We start from the raw sequence: 12,956 nt of genomic DNA on the forward strand, positions 1-12,956 counted from the left end.
CCGCCACCTCTGCGCGCGGCCGGAGTAGTGCGGGCCCGCGGCCACTAGGGGGCGCCCGCGCTTGCGCGTGGGGGTCGGCGGCGGCCGCGGGGAGTTGGCGCCGCAGCTCCCGCCGGTGGAGTCGGCGGTGGGCCTCGACCTCCTCCTCCGCTGCTCCTCGCGGAAGGCGGAAGGCCTTGCACGTGGGGCTTGGCCCGCGCGACCCCCAGCCCACCTTACGCCTTCACGAGCTCCGGGCCGCCTCCCCGCGAAGCCCCCGGCCCTGCGACCTCAGCCGCAGGCTTGGAACTCCCTAGCCTGGTGCACACTCAGCCTCGGGCTGCAGCAGCCCTGCAAGGGGTTGGGGACGGAAGAAACTTGGAAGCCAGGAAGGAAAAGAGGAAGGGGACCGGCAGACCGAGGATCTTTGGCTGCCCCGTGAGGAAGACACCGCAGTGAACCAAACGGCAGCGATCTCCGCCCGTGGAGCTCTGTCAGCAGAGGTTTGGGAGCTCTGGAAGGAGCCCGGACAGACGGGCAGCGCTTCCCTGAGGCTGTGCGCGCGCTGACGCTGGTCGAGGCCTGGGTCTGGACCACCAGCGACTCCTGCAACTCCATGATGAAACAGGCATTCTTGAATGCTACAGGGACAAAGTCATGCCGTGGTCAGAAACCACTGTAGGAACAAAGAACAAACCAAGACCTGGGTCCTTTACCATCATCAAAAGCGTGATTTGTGTTTTTTCCTAAGGCAGCCAGGGACTTAAAAGTGGCTTTTGTTGCAGGCATATTCTTCTGTTGGGCTTACAAATGCCCAACTGTCCATTAAAAGAAGAGCAAAGCTTGACCTTCATTTTATGACCCCTTTGAGTGGAAGCCCTCTCAGCTCTGCGTAGAGTCATGTTAGGCGTGGTTGGCTGTGTATTAGCCCAATCCAACCTGTCTCATCACTGTTCAAGACTGACAACTCCCTGGCTCAGATATCTCCATTGCTGTAAACATAGGGTCACCCTGGAGTCCAGCAGGGCCTCACATGACTGCAGGAAACTTGCAGGTCCTGAAATCCCCTCCCGCGGGAACCAGCTTGCCCTTGAAGTCATGAGGCTTTCAACCTGACCTAGGAAGCCAAGGCTAAGGTATTGACCAGCCTAGCTCAAGCTCGCCACAAGCACCCCATAAAACTGTTCTTTGACGCCACAAATGGGCCAATCCGATCCTTTTGATCCAAGTATGACCTGTCCCACTACTATCCCACCTGGAGTCCTTGTCTTCTTTTGACTTTCAGTGTAAGGTTTTTCCTACAAATTAGTGTTCTAGTTTTAATTTCCATTATCACTAAAATGAGGACTCAATGCTAACCAGTGACATATCTAAACTAAGATATTATCTGTTCTTTGATTTTAGAGAACAAAATGACAATTGTCCTCTGTAGTAATTCTATCTGTCAGTGTTTTGGGCTTGCCTTTTTGTTTTGCAAGTAACAATTTAAAATTTTGCAGCCCCTTAAAAGTGGCTGGTCTTGCTTAGGAAGGTCCCACAAGTTTTGTTGTGTCCAAAATCATATTTTCTGAGATCAGAATTTAGGTGGCTACAGAGTAACTCCTTTCACTGACTTGTACAAGTTAAAATAAACTTGCCTGATTCTATGACTGACAATCCATATCACATCATCATTCTGTTTTTGCTGGAAAAAAAAAAATAGGTGGATTTGAAAAAGTGAAAGATACTGGCTTCCAAGAGCAGGAAGGAAGGGGCTGGGGAGATGGCTCAGTGGGATAAGCGCCTCCCTGGCAAACACAAGGGCCTGAGTTCGATCCCCAGTAAAAGATTAAAAAGGAAGTATGGCAAGCTGGACTGCAGAGGACATGTTACTCAGAGGATACCTGGGATTTGAGTGGCCCCAAGTAATTACGAGGCCTGCTGTGCATATCATTGGAAAGACAAAGGTTCATTTAAACTCATAATTATCTCTAATATGGCCAATTTGTTTTAAAAGAAAAAGTTTGGTAGGTTCATAATTAACTACTAAAGAGATTAGTGAACAAAATAATTCTTTAATTTAAAATATCACTAAGTTACTTGATTTTGGTTGAAAGTCCAGTGTTACTGTTAAAAAATGGTAGGAAAGTATTGATTTAGTTATTAGACTTATTTTTTAAAGATACTCTACAAAAAAATTGAATGGTTCTTATCCTAGTTCTAATTTCTAAATTAAAATAAATTCCATGAGTGAAATAGTACGATAACATGATTACAGTTGTCGGAAGGGTTAGGAGTCAGTCACAGAAGCCTGCTGTCAGCAAGGGGTCCGTGGAAACAGATGTAAGGGCTCCCTAATCTATTACTGTATTTGAATTTTTCCAGTCAATAGGCTTCTTCTCTGCTCTTTCTTTCTCTGATTTCTTAACCTGCTTTTCATACTTCATTTAGCATGTTTAAATACAAAAGGAGCTGATGTGAATGTCTTTTAAATTGACAATATCCTCAGGCACTGAACTCCCATGAATAAGTTTCTGCACTCTGACATTTAGCAGTAATCAGCACAGAGACAGCATAATGTCAGCTTGATATTTCTCACACTATGAAAATACCAGCTACACGTCAAATATCGAAGTCTACCTTAATGTAATAAATTTTCTCATATTCACAGGCTACTGAAAAAAGTCTAAATATTCAAATGTGGAATGAATGCCTACAGTTAGTACTATCCATCCCTAGCCACATGGCTGTTCTGCCCCTACATGCACACATACCACTGTGTGATTTGCTAGAGTAATATCTTTTACATATAGTTGTTCTAAATAGATGTCTACGAAGACCATAAAAGTGAAGTATTTAAAACTCCAGTCGAACCATCTCCAGTTGAAACCACCAACCCAGAAAATAGTTCTTTTAATTTTTTAAAGGAACTAGTTCTATTATCTTTCTCATGAGTAGTATGTAGACTTAAATACTCAACTCATATGTCCCAAATCTTAAGTTGAAACCCACTTAAGGCATAGAAATGAGCATACAGAACTTTAGGAGTATTACGAAAGATTGTTGTGGACCAGTCAAATAGCTCAGTGGATTAAAGCTCCTGCAAGCAGGCACAGGGGCCAGGGGTTCGATCCCCCGACCTGCCATGCCAACCCTGCCCCTGGGGCACACTGAGCTATTTGGGACTGGGCATGGTGGCACGCACCTGTAATCCCAGCTCTTGGGATTAAACAGGCGGATCACTGTAAGTCTGATCTAATAGTGAGACCCTAAACACCCTGTAGACCCTTCCCTAAAATACAAAAAATAAAATAAAAATAAGGAAGATTGTTGTTATCATAACAAAAAGCTTAGGATCCTAATGGAGTAAGGTATGAGTAAGAAAATCATCAAATGAGAAAAGTTAAAATATCTTCAATAATCACTGAAAGTAAAGCACAAAGAAGGAATTAAATGCTAACTTTATAAATAAACCTCAACTCCAAGAAGCCATGTTACTGATTCTGTCTAAAGCGTTCACTTTGCAAAATGTTACCAAGCACTCGGTGACTGTTGACCTGGTATTGCAAGGTTGGCCTTGCAATGTAAAGATGAAAGCAACAAGTGCTTGCTTTCAGAGATTTCAGTCTTTCATCTAGAAGAGTAAACACAATACAGATGCATTGCAAATTCTCTCACGAAGCCAAAAGTACTGGACTCGCCACATTTCTTTATCAGTGTGAAGTCCATGTTGTGATGCAGGTGAGAGCCATGAGTTGCACACAGCGTAGTCCTCACCACTATACAGGGGAAGTCACTTGGCAATGCTCGGGTACCTCACAGGCTTTCACAAGTACAGAGGTGGTGTTAGTCATTGGTCATAGGGATTTTTGTAGTGTTGCAAGTTTGCAAATTCAGTTTTCACCATAATATCAAAATATAAGCGAGTAAAGGCTGTGAGAACTTGATACGGACACTGTTATTATACTGTTTTGAAGAAAGAGCCTCCTCCACCAAGTGTGTAATCAGTATTCCCTCAAAACATTGCTCGCCCTCTCCCTTTGCTTGACTCACACGTGAATGGCTTCAAAATAGGCCCAGCTTGGTTTGTGAGAAACGCTTCACACGGCCAAGGCCACTGGCAGTCAGTGTTTATCAGTGTTAGAAAAACAAGCCTTCAGTATTACTAGGGCTTTCAAGTACATGTAGTTAAGTTAGTACCCAATAATTACTTTTGCTTATCACTGTAAATGAATGTTTGTTACTTATATTTTCATACTACATATTACTAGTGAAGCCATTTTTTTTTTTTTTTTTTTTTTACTAACTAGGATGGGATTGAGGATTATAAGACTATTTTTTTGAAACAGAGTCTTGCTATGTAGTTTAGTTCAAGCTGCCTTTGAACTCATTATATAGTCCAGGCTGGCCTCAAACTCACAGTGATCCTCCTGCCTCAGCCTCCTGAGCACTAGGATTATAGGTGCCAGTAGGCCCAGCTATTAAACTTCAAAGAACACTTTACTTCAAACTCATAAAGGGACCACAAATGATTAAAATCTACCAGAATTATTCTCAGTAGCTGAAAAATGGAAAGAGAAGCAACTATGATTGGGAAAGTTAGACTTGGCTCCCCTGTAAAAAATGGAAAGGAGGGAAAGGAAGAAGGACGAAAGAAAAAGAGGAGAAGAAGAAGGAGGGAAGAAAAGACGAATGTCTGGTGAAGTGAAAAGATGAACACTTCAAAAAATGCTTTTTAAAAAAGATAAATTTTTAAAGGAGAATTTATCATAAATTCTACAAGTGGTAAGGATTAATCCACCTGTGTAAACAATAGAGATCTGAACTTTTATTGAGCAATAATATAAGGTCTGAGGTAGGAAACTAACTGATGGGTAAATAAGAATTTGGTAACTTTTTTTTACTTTTGTATATTTTCTCTTTAGTATAAGTTGATTTTAGCATGTACTCTATTGATAATATCTCAAGGTAGTTGAGTTCTGCAGAATGCTCAGTTGAGCAAAGAAGAGAAAGAGGCATTTAAGGTGAGGGTGAAGAAACATCAGAGCTACCTAGAGCAGATACATTTGGGGAAGATACTAAGAAACAAGACAACCAGTTCTAAAGTGATTTAAGATCAATTCAGATAAGAAATACATAAATTTTAAACTTCAGTGGCTTTACCAAGGCACTAGTGGTTGTCCCTCCTACATATGCAAATCTAGAGGCAGGCAGGGGCCAGATCCAAGCTCCTCCCATGTTTTGGCTCCCTCTGCTGTGAATGCTATGCTCACAGGGCACACTGTGTGGCTTCCGGGTCCTAGACTCATCTATACCCAATCAGGCGAATGTTGAACAAGTCTGGTCCCATCAGCAAGAATTCAGTCTCATGAGTTCTTAGCTTAAAAGGAACTTGAACAATGCTATTTTTAACCTGAGAGGCTATTGTACTGAACTAAATAATGCAGGAAGAAATTCAGTATTACCATTACTATTGTTTCTCTTTTAATGTTGATAAAGAGGAAATGTCTTTGGAAGGAAAGCTGACTGTCCTCAGCTTAGGTAGAACCCCCGCAAGTGACCTGGCCAGGCATTCTGACCTGACAAGACTTATGGGCAGTAGGAGCAAGCAGGCTGACAGAAGCGAAGGAGGCAAAGCACAGGGCTTTTAAGGTGTTTTGTCGGGAGGGTGTTTGTGGGCTGGAACAGCCGAGGGAGAGCTAATCTTGGCAGGGCTACCTGGTCTGTGCGGGACTTTTGATGCTAACAAAGGAGAGTTTCTGCCCAGGTCAAAGTCAGGCAGGCCTGTTCTGCAGTTTTGGCCACTTTGGGGAAGTGAGCCTGGACCAGGGTAGAGAATGAGGAGTGTTTGGGGAAGGGTGCCTGGGAAACCTTGAGTCCTGACCCATCACTCGGCATATCAAGTTGTGTTTTAATCAAGCTTATCCTTTCCCCATTCTCTGACTGCCATTGTCCTTCAACTTTATCTGTGTCCTGCTTTATTTTTCTTCTGGAATTTACTGTTTTCTGAAATCACCCTGTTTGTTCCTTGTGGTTGCCCAGCTATGCGCTCAGTATCTATGTTCCTCCAAATTCATATCTCCAATGTGGTAGCAGGGAAGGTGGGGACTGAGGGAGAAGACTAGCTTATCAGGATTCCTTAGATGGGAATGGTGTCCTTACAAGACTGGTGGGAGGTCTTGTGTTCTCCTTCCATCTCGAAAGACACAAGAAGATACCACCTTTAAGGAAGCACTCTTCTCCAGACACTGCCAGTGCCCTCATCCTGGACTTTCCAGGCTTAAGAGTTATAAAGAGTAAAAATTTCTGCTCTCAGTAGCAGAGTGCTAGCTATTTTGCTATTGCTGTTTGGACAGACCTTAGGCTACCACCATTACTAAATTGGCTTAGATGTCCAGAATAATGACATGTGTTTCAAGAGGATCTGAAGAGGTTTGTTGCTCACATGCTTGGGCTTTCTGGGAAGAGGAGAGAGAATGGCTTTGGTGTTCATGGAGCCTGAGGGTGTAGTCAAGCAGAGTCAGAGTTCTCCTGGAATCCACAGGAGTTTTATGGTCTGAACAACAACCCCTGCCACCAAAAGACAGTACCCCAGATTTCTTACCTATTTGCCCAGAGATGGGAGTAGAAGGAAAAAGTGGAGAGGTGGAGTCTGAAAAATGTGGGTGATGAAATGTCATACATGGAGTCTGACTTGCTAATTGCCTATCTGCCTCAGAATTTGAACTTCCAGGGGGCTTATCATCTATGTCTCTCTAACCTCCACAATTAAAATGTTCCAGGGAAATTAGGACTACAATATGTATTTGTCGTATAAGTAAATTCATTGTAATGTTTAAATTCTTGATAAAAATCATAGGTTCAACAGCACCCACTATAGTCAGTAAGAGTTCAAGCTTTCCATAAATAAAAAATGAGACATAGTCAATGCCCTCCGGGAGCTCAGAATCTAACCTAGCAATACACCATTCCCTCTTGTGATGGGATGAGGCAGTTCCTGCCAAAGAGTGGAGGGCCAGCAGAGAAGACAGGAAGCCAGGTTTGGCCAGGTTTGGCCCTCGTGATAGAGATTCCCATCATGGTGGGGTGGGGGCAGGTCATGGGCAGAGGTGTTAATAAAGAGACAGAAGAACTTCAGGATGGCAGTCAGAGGAGAAGTTAGCAGCCAGTGACAGCCTCTTGGGACCTGGAATTAAGACACCTCAACAACTACCCAGGAAAAAGAAAAAGAAGAATTTCAGGAAGCAAGAAAGAGTTGACAGGAAAGCTGAAAACTCATAGGGAAACAGAAGACAATGCAGAGAAAACAACAAAGCAGCTTGGATTGCTAGACCTCAGTTTCTGGGGTGGGTGGGGAATGTGATTCTACAAGCACAAGGTAAGCCTGAAGCGGGTCTAGAACCCCAGTCATAACAACAGACCAGCAGTCCTAGTGCCAGGAAAATCCCATGGCTATGATGGGCTGCTAACACAGCATGGAGTTTTACTCAGCAAGTGGTTATTTCTGCATGGCAGGCTAGCTTTGTAGAAGCCAACTGCAACAGCAGCAGCATATTTAGAAGTGCTATATTGGGAGCCATTTGGAGAAGGCATTGTTGTTCAAGACCATTCTACTCTTGAAATTAAAAGTCAGAGGACAATCACACTTTCAGGTCTCTGGGTTCACTCTATCACAGTGACTGGGTGGGAAGCAACTACAGGAACAGTCATGAAGAGGAGGATAGCGAGTCACAAACACCTGAAAAGCTTAAGCAGCTAGAACCTCAGGCTGTAAGGGACACAGAGGTTGACAGCATCACCCTGTATGATGCAGAGCCAAATTTATTATTGTGGTTGTGTGTAGAGGTAGGTCTGAAAGCACTGGGATTGAGTCCAGTGGACCACTTAGTTCTGCTTGCTGCCTCCGTACAGCACAGAACCAGTGATGTTTACTTTCCCCACCTATCAATGTGATTAGAGACTTACCTCTGTTTAGACTTTTGCCACATCCCTGGTAAGATAGAGGGGCTATATGCCTAAGTAACAGCACAATTCAAGGCAAATACTCAGATGAAATAAAGAAGCCTGTAACCAGAATCTCCTGGCTTTTGATTCTTTTTGCTGGCTACAACAAAATGTTATCAGGTAACTCCCTTTTAAAAGTGGTACACCGATTAAATATTGCCAGGTATGAGGTCGCTTGACTGTCCTTCTAGAGTTGGATTCCAGATTCTTCTCACCTCAAACAAAGAAATGAAGAAAATTGAGCAAAAAGTAGGGCAAAGTTGATTTGAAAAGTAAAAGGGATGAGTGAGGGAGAAACTGGCTCTCCAAAGTGAGTTTGGGCCAAGTAAAAGAGGAATAACCAAAAGATAAAAGAACATCCTGGAGAAAGCAGGGCAGGCTATCACGAGGAAAGCCACAATAGCAAGTTCTTCTCCATATCTGTGTCCTTTTATACTTCCCAGATCTTAAGGAAACCCAGGAGGATGCCCAGCACTGGGATCCTGAGAGACAGTGCTGGGATCCGTGTCTGAGGCTGGCATCGGGTCTAGGCCATCCTGTTAAGCATCTGCTCACGATCTTGCCAGAAGTCAATCTGCTTTAGCAGCTGTTCTGAGCTTATTTTCCAGGGTCTTATAATTAGCAGGTCATCGCTGCCTTCCCAGCCAACTTTTCCATGCCCTTCTGTCCTGTGTCAAGGCCCCTACATATTGGTAAAGGAAACAAACAGCTCACCAAGAAGAAGTAACAATTGTAAATGTATATGCATCAAATAGTGGAGTGCTCAATCCTGAACAACAAAGACAAGGCAGGAGACATTACAATTCCTGACTTGAAATTATACTACAGAGCTACTGTGATAAAATCAGTATGGTATTAGCAAAAAACAGACCTGAGAATCAATGGACTAGATTAGAAGATGCAGAAGCATCTATAAACACATTCAGCCACCTTATCTTCGATAAAAGAGCCAAACATGCTTCCTGGAAGAAAGATAGCCTCTTTAACGAATGGTGCTGGAAAAACTGGCTCTCTACCTACTGAAAACTAAAACTTGATGCAGGTCTATCACCGTGCACTAAGCTAAAGTCAAAATGGATTAAAGATCTAAACATTAAAGCAGAGACACTAAATCTCCTGGAAGAGAAAGTAGGAGAAACTCTTGAAGACATAGGGGTAGGCAAATAGTTCATGAACATAAATCACATTGCATGGGTAACACTTGAAAGAATTAACAACTGAGACTTCCTCTTATTGAAAAGTTTTGCACATCAAAAGAAATTACCAACAAAGGGAAAAGACAACCCACAAATTTTGAAAAAAATCTTAATTAATAAGCACTCAGACAAAGGTCTGCTCTCTAGAATTTATACAGAACTAAAAAACATTAGGGTCCCAAAATTTAAAGACCCAATCCAGAAATGGGCATCTGAGATGAACACACACTTCTCAGAGGACAAAATTATGGAAACAAATATATGAAAAAATGTTCCACATCACTAGCCATCCATGAAATGCAAATTAAAATAACACTGAGATACCATCTCATCCCAGAAAGAATGGCTATCATAAAGAAATCAACCAACAAGAAATGTTGGAGAGGCTGTGGGGAAAAAGGAACCCTTCTCCACTGCTGGTGGGAGTGTAGACTGGTGCGACCATTATGGAAATCAGTGTGGAGACTCCTTAAAAAACTTGGACTGGAAATCCCATTTAAACTAGCTATTCCTCTACTGGGAATTTTCCCGGAGAATCTGAAAACATCATAGCATAGTGATATATGTGTGCCTATGTTTATAGCAGCACAATTTGTGATAGCCAAATCTTGGAAACAATCAAGATGCCCATCACCTGAGGAATGGATGAAAACGATGAAATATTTTTATACAATGGAGTATTACTCAGCTATTAAGAATGATAAACTCGAAGCCTTTATATTGAAGTGGATGCCACTTGAAGATATACTCATAAGTGAAATAAACCAGACACACATGTGTAAATATTGTATAGTTTCCCTAGTATAAGAACTCAAAAGAAGAAATACAAATAGAAAGGTATAACACAACTAAAAGGAAAGTGAGAACTTGAATGAAGACTGGACAATGTGTACAGGGCAAGGAGAAAAGCTGGGAAACAGGACGGGGACAAAGCCATACATTTATATGCATAAGAAGGGCAACGTAATGATCCTGAGAAACATCAGCAGGTTTTTGTAACTAGCAGTTAATTGGTAGGACTCTCACCCTGACTAACTTACACATGCTGATACCTGTGAACCAAGCAACTGCACTGAAGATAGCAGTTTGTAATAGAAGGGTCATGCTTGGAAAACCTGTCATTCTGGTCTTCTAAATACATACTTCTTGTTATGACATACCAATTATTACCATACTGTCTCACAAGTAAAAGTTTTTTTTTTTTTTTTTAAATGAGTAGTAAATGAAAAAAAGACACAAGAAAAAGAAAAAAAATCACAGGACTGTCCTGCTACTATGCTGTATATGGTTAGATTTCTAAATTTCTATGCAAAAATATGTAATTTTTTATTCATATTCTTTAAATGTTTTTCATTTTTTAAATTTTTATCTCCATATTCTTTAGGGACTTAATGTTTAACATATCAACACTTGATGGAAAATACCTGTTCCATGTTATGCCTAAGATTTTTGATATTCAGACAGATAGTGAAGTTAAACCCAACTGCATAAGATGTAGGGTAATAATACACTTCTCTTCTTTAGGGTTAACAATCTAAGTTTGCAGACTAAAATTTAGAGAAATAGAAGGGCTGAAAGAAAGGGCAGCCAACAATTTTACCATAGCCTTTCAAGGTCAGTGAAGACTCAGGACATAGGAGAACCTATACTGTAACATCATGTAACTCAGTTGTGTCCCAAATTTTCTGATGAAGGAGGTTATGGGGCCACAGAGCAACGTAATCAATGATGTAGAGTGTGCCTAAGGAGAGCCACCTGGAGAGAAAACATTCTCTCAGGCTTTCACAGAGAGCAAATTAGTCAAGCAATGACCATGACTCATCCACATGGCTGACACTGACAAAGGATCTTCAAAGTGCAGTGCAGGGTTACAGCATAAATCCTGAGGGTACTTGACTGACTTTATCCGATACAAAAGTTACATTTCTTGTTGTACAGGTCTTTCATTATCTTGGTCTTAACTATACAGCAAAAAAAGCATAAAAATGAGGTATATAAAGTAAAGCCACATTAATATGCTGAGCTGCAGTCAACAACTTCTCAAGTCAACAAATTCTGTGGACAACCCACTACTGTTGTGGACTGCTAGACTGTATTGGATTGTTTTGCTGATTTCACGCACCTATAGTATTTAGATGCTAATGGAATACCCACCTCTGACAGGACTAAACAAAAAATGGGGATACAAAGGAAGGACCATTTTGTATCTGTATATGCAGAAGAGTTAGGATAGATATACAGCTACTTTCACTTAATTCAATGAGAAGAAAGATTTGTACTAACAGTATTTGGACAGGATATCCTGTCTGCATCTTGTACTATGGATAACCACTAAGAAGATAACAATGTACAATGTATTAAATTATTGAAACTGTCCTATTAATCAGTTTTGAAACTGTCTCATTGATATTTGTTTCTCAATAAAAAATTAAAAAAAAAACAAAAAAAAGGAATTAAATTCAGCATACTATGGGCCTGGCGTATTCATGTTTATTACAACAGAGCTCACAATAGCTAAGATATGGAACCAGCCTAGGTATCCATCAACAGATGAATGATTAAGAAAATGTGGCATATATATAGAATGGAATATTATTCAGTCATAAAGAAGAAATAATTTTTTGTTATTTGAAAGAAAATTGAATCTGAAAAAAAAAAAGAATCTAGGAATCATCATATTGATTCTGGGTTTTTTTTTGTTTTTGTTTTTGTTTTTTTGGCAGAACCAGGGATTGAACTCAGGCCCTTGTACTTGCCAGGCAAGCACTTATTCTACTGAGCTATCTCCCCAGCCCCTGAGAATCATTGTATTGATCAGCATAAGCCAAACTCAGAAAGACAAATGTGGAGAGTTCTCCCTAATTTGTGGAATCTGTTCCACAAGCAAGAAGGAATTAGACAAAGGAAAAGGAAAGGGGATGTGAGGTGTATGGACTAGTGCTGAGTAGTATGGATATAGTCAAAGTTCGTTATGCACATTGAAACCCAAAGGGAAACAGTGTGAAACTGGAGGGAGAACAGGGCAAGGAGGTGACAGGGGTGAAAACGACCAAGGCACCTGTGTGTAGGTGCAGAGCAGCCAAAACAAAACTCAGTATTCGATACAAAGAATATGCACTAATAAAAATGATGAAAAAATTAAATATAAAATACAAGCAAATACTCAAAACACAGGTGGGAAAGATAGACCTCTGCCTTCATTGTTCATCAAGCAGGACTGATGCTCTGCTTCTGCCTTTACCACAGCAGGTCCCCGATAAACTAGTTCTCAGCACAGGCCTCTGGGCAGCTGTAATGTAACTTGGGAGAGAGAGCTTGAAAGATCACACATTTGACCACCAGCAACCCGTGGAAATCAATCACAGGAGTGGAGAGATTCCCTGCCTGCATCTCAAGGATTCCACAATGGTGTTGATGCATTTCCCAGCAACGGAACAGAGAAGTACTATTTTGTTGGCCTTTCTAACACAATCTGGATCAAAACAATAGTTCCTTTGTGGGAGTGTTTCTTTAGTTCCCTGTTGTTTTCCACCTTTTTATTTCATTCTGTTCTAAGCAGTAAGAAAAATCAAGTTAATAGAAAAAAACATCTCCCTTGTGGTATGTTTACCACCTTGGTCTCTCTCTCTCTCTCTCTCTCTCTCTCTCTCTCTCTCTCTCTCTCTCAAATAAATAAAAAATAAAAAAAAATTAAAAAAAAAAAGTAAAATATGCACTGATCAAATCCAACCATTCTTTTCTCCACCTCTACATACTTTTTAGCAGTTAGTAATCACCATTTTCCTTTTCCTTTTCTCC

The 12,956-nt window shown here is 41.3% G+C and overlaps 1 protein-coding gene across 2 annotated transcripts in view; it reads right to left on the reverse strand.

Moving 5' to 3' along the window:
• Positions 1-8,140: 8,140 nt before the first annotated feature.
• The window catches only part of LOC101582876 (transmembrane protein 56), a 109,490-nt gene continuing 104,674 nt past the window's right edge, over positions 8,141-12,956 (reverse strand). The window contains exon 10 of one of the 2 annotated variants that reach the window (XR_002822013.1): positions 8,141-8,177. The gene's annotated coding sequence lies outside the window, so the exon portion shown is untranslated. Of the gene's footprint in view, positions 8,178-12,366; positions 12,448-12,956 lie in introns of those variants that run through there. The other variant, XR_002822012.1, reaches the window with a different exon arrangement.

Source organism: Octodon degus, unplaced genomic scaffold (genome assembly GCF_000260255.1).
Source record: "Octodon degus isolate 3935 unplaced genomic scaffold, OctDeg1.0 scaffold00074, whole genome shotgun sequence".
Classification (NCBI taxonomy): Eukaryota; Metazoa; Chordata; class Mammalia; order Rodentia; family Octodontidae; genus Octodon; species Octodon degus.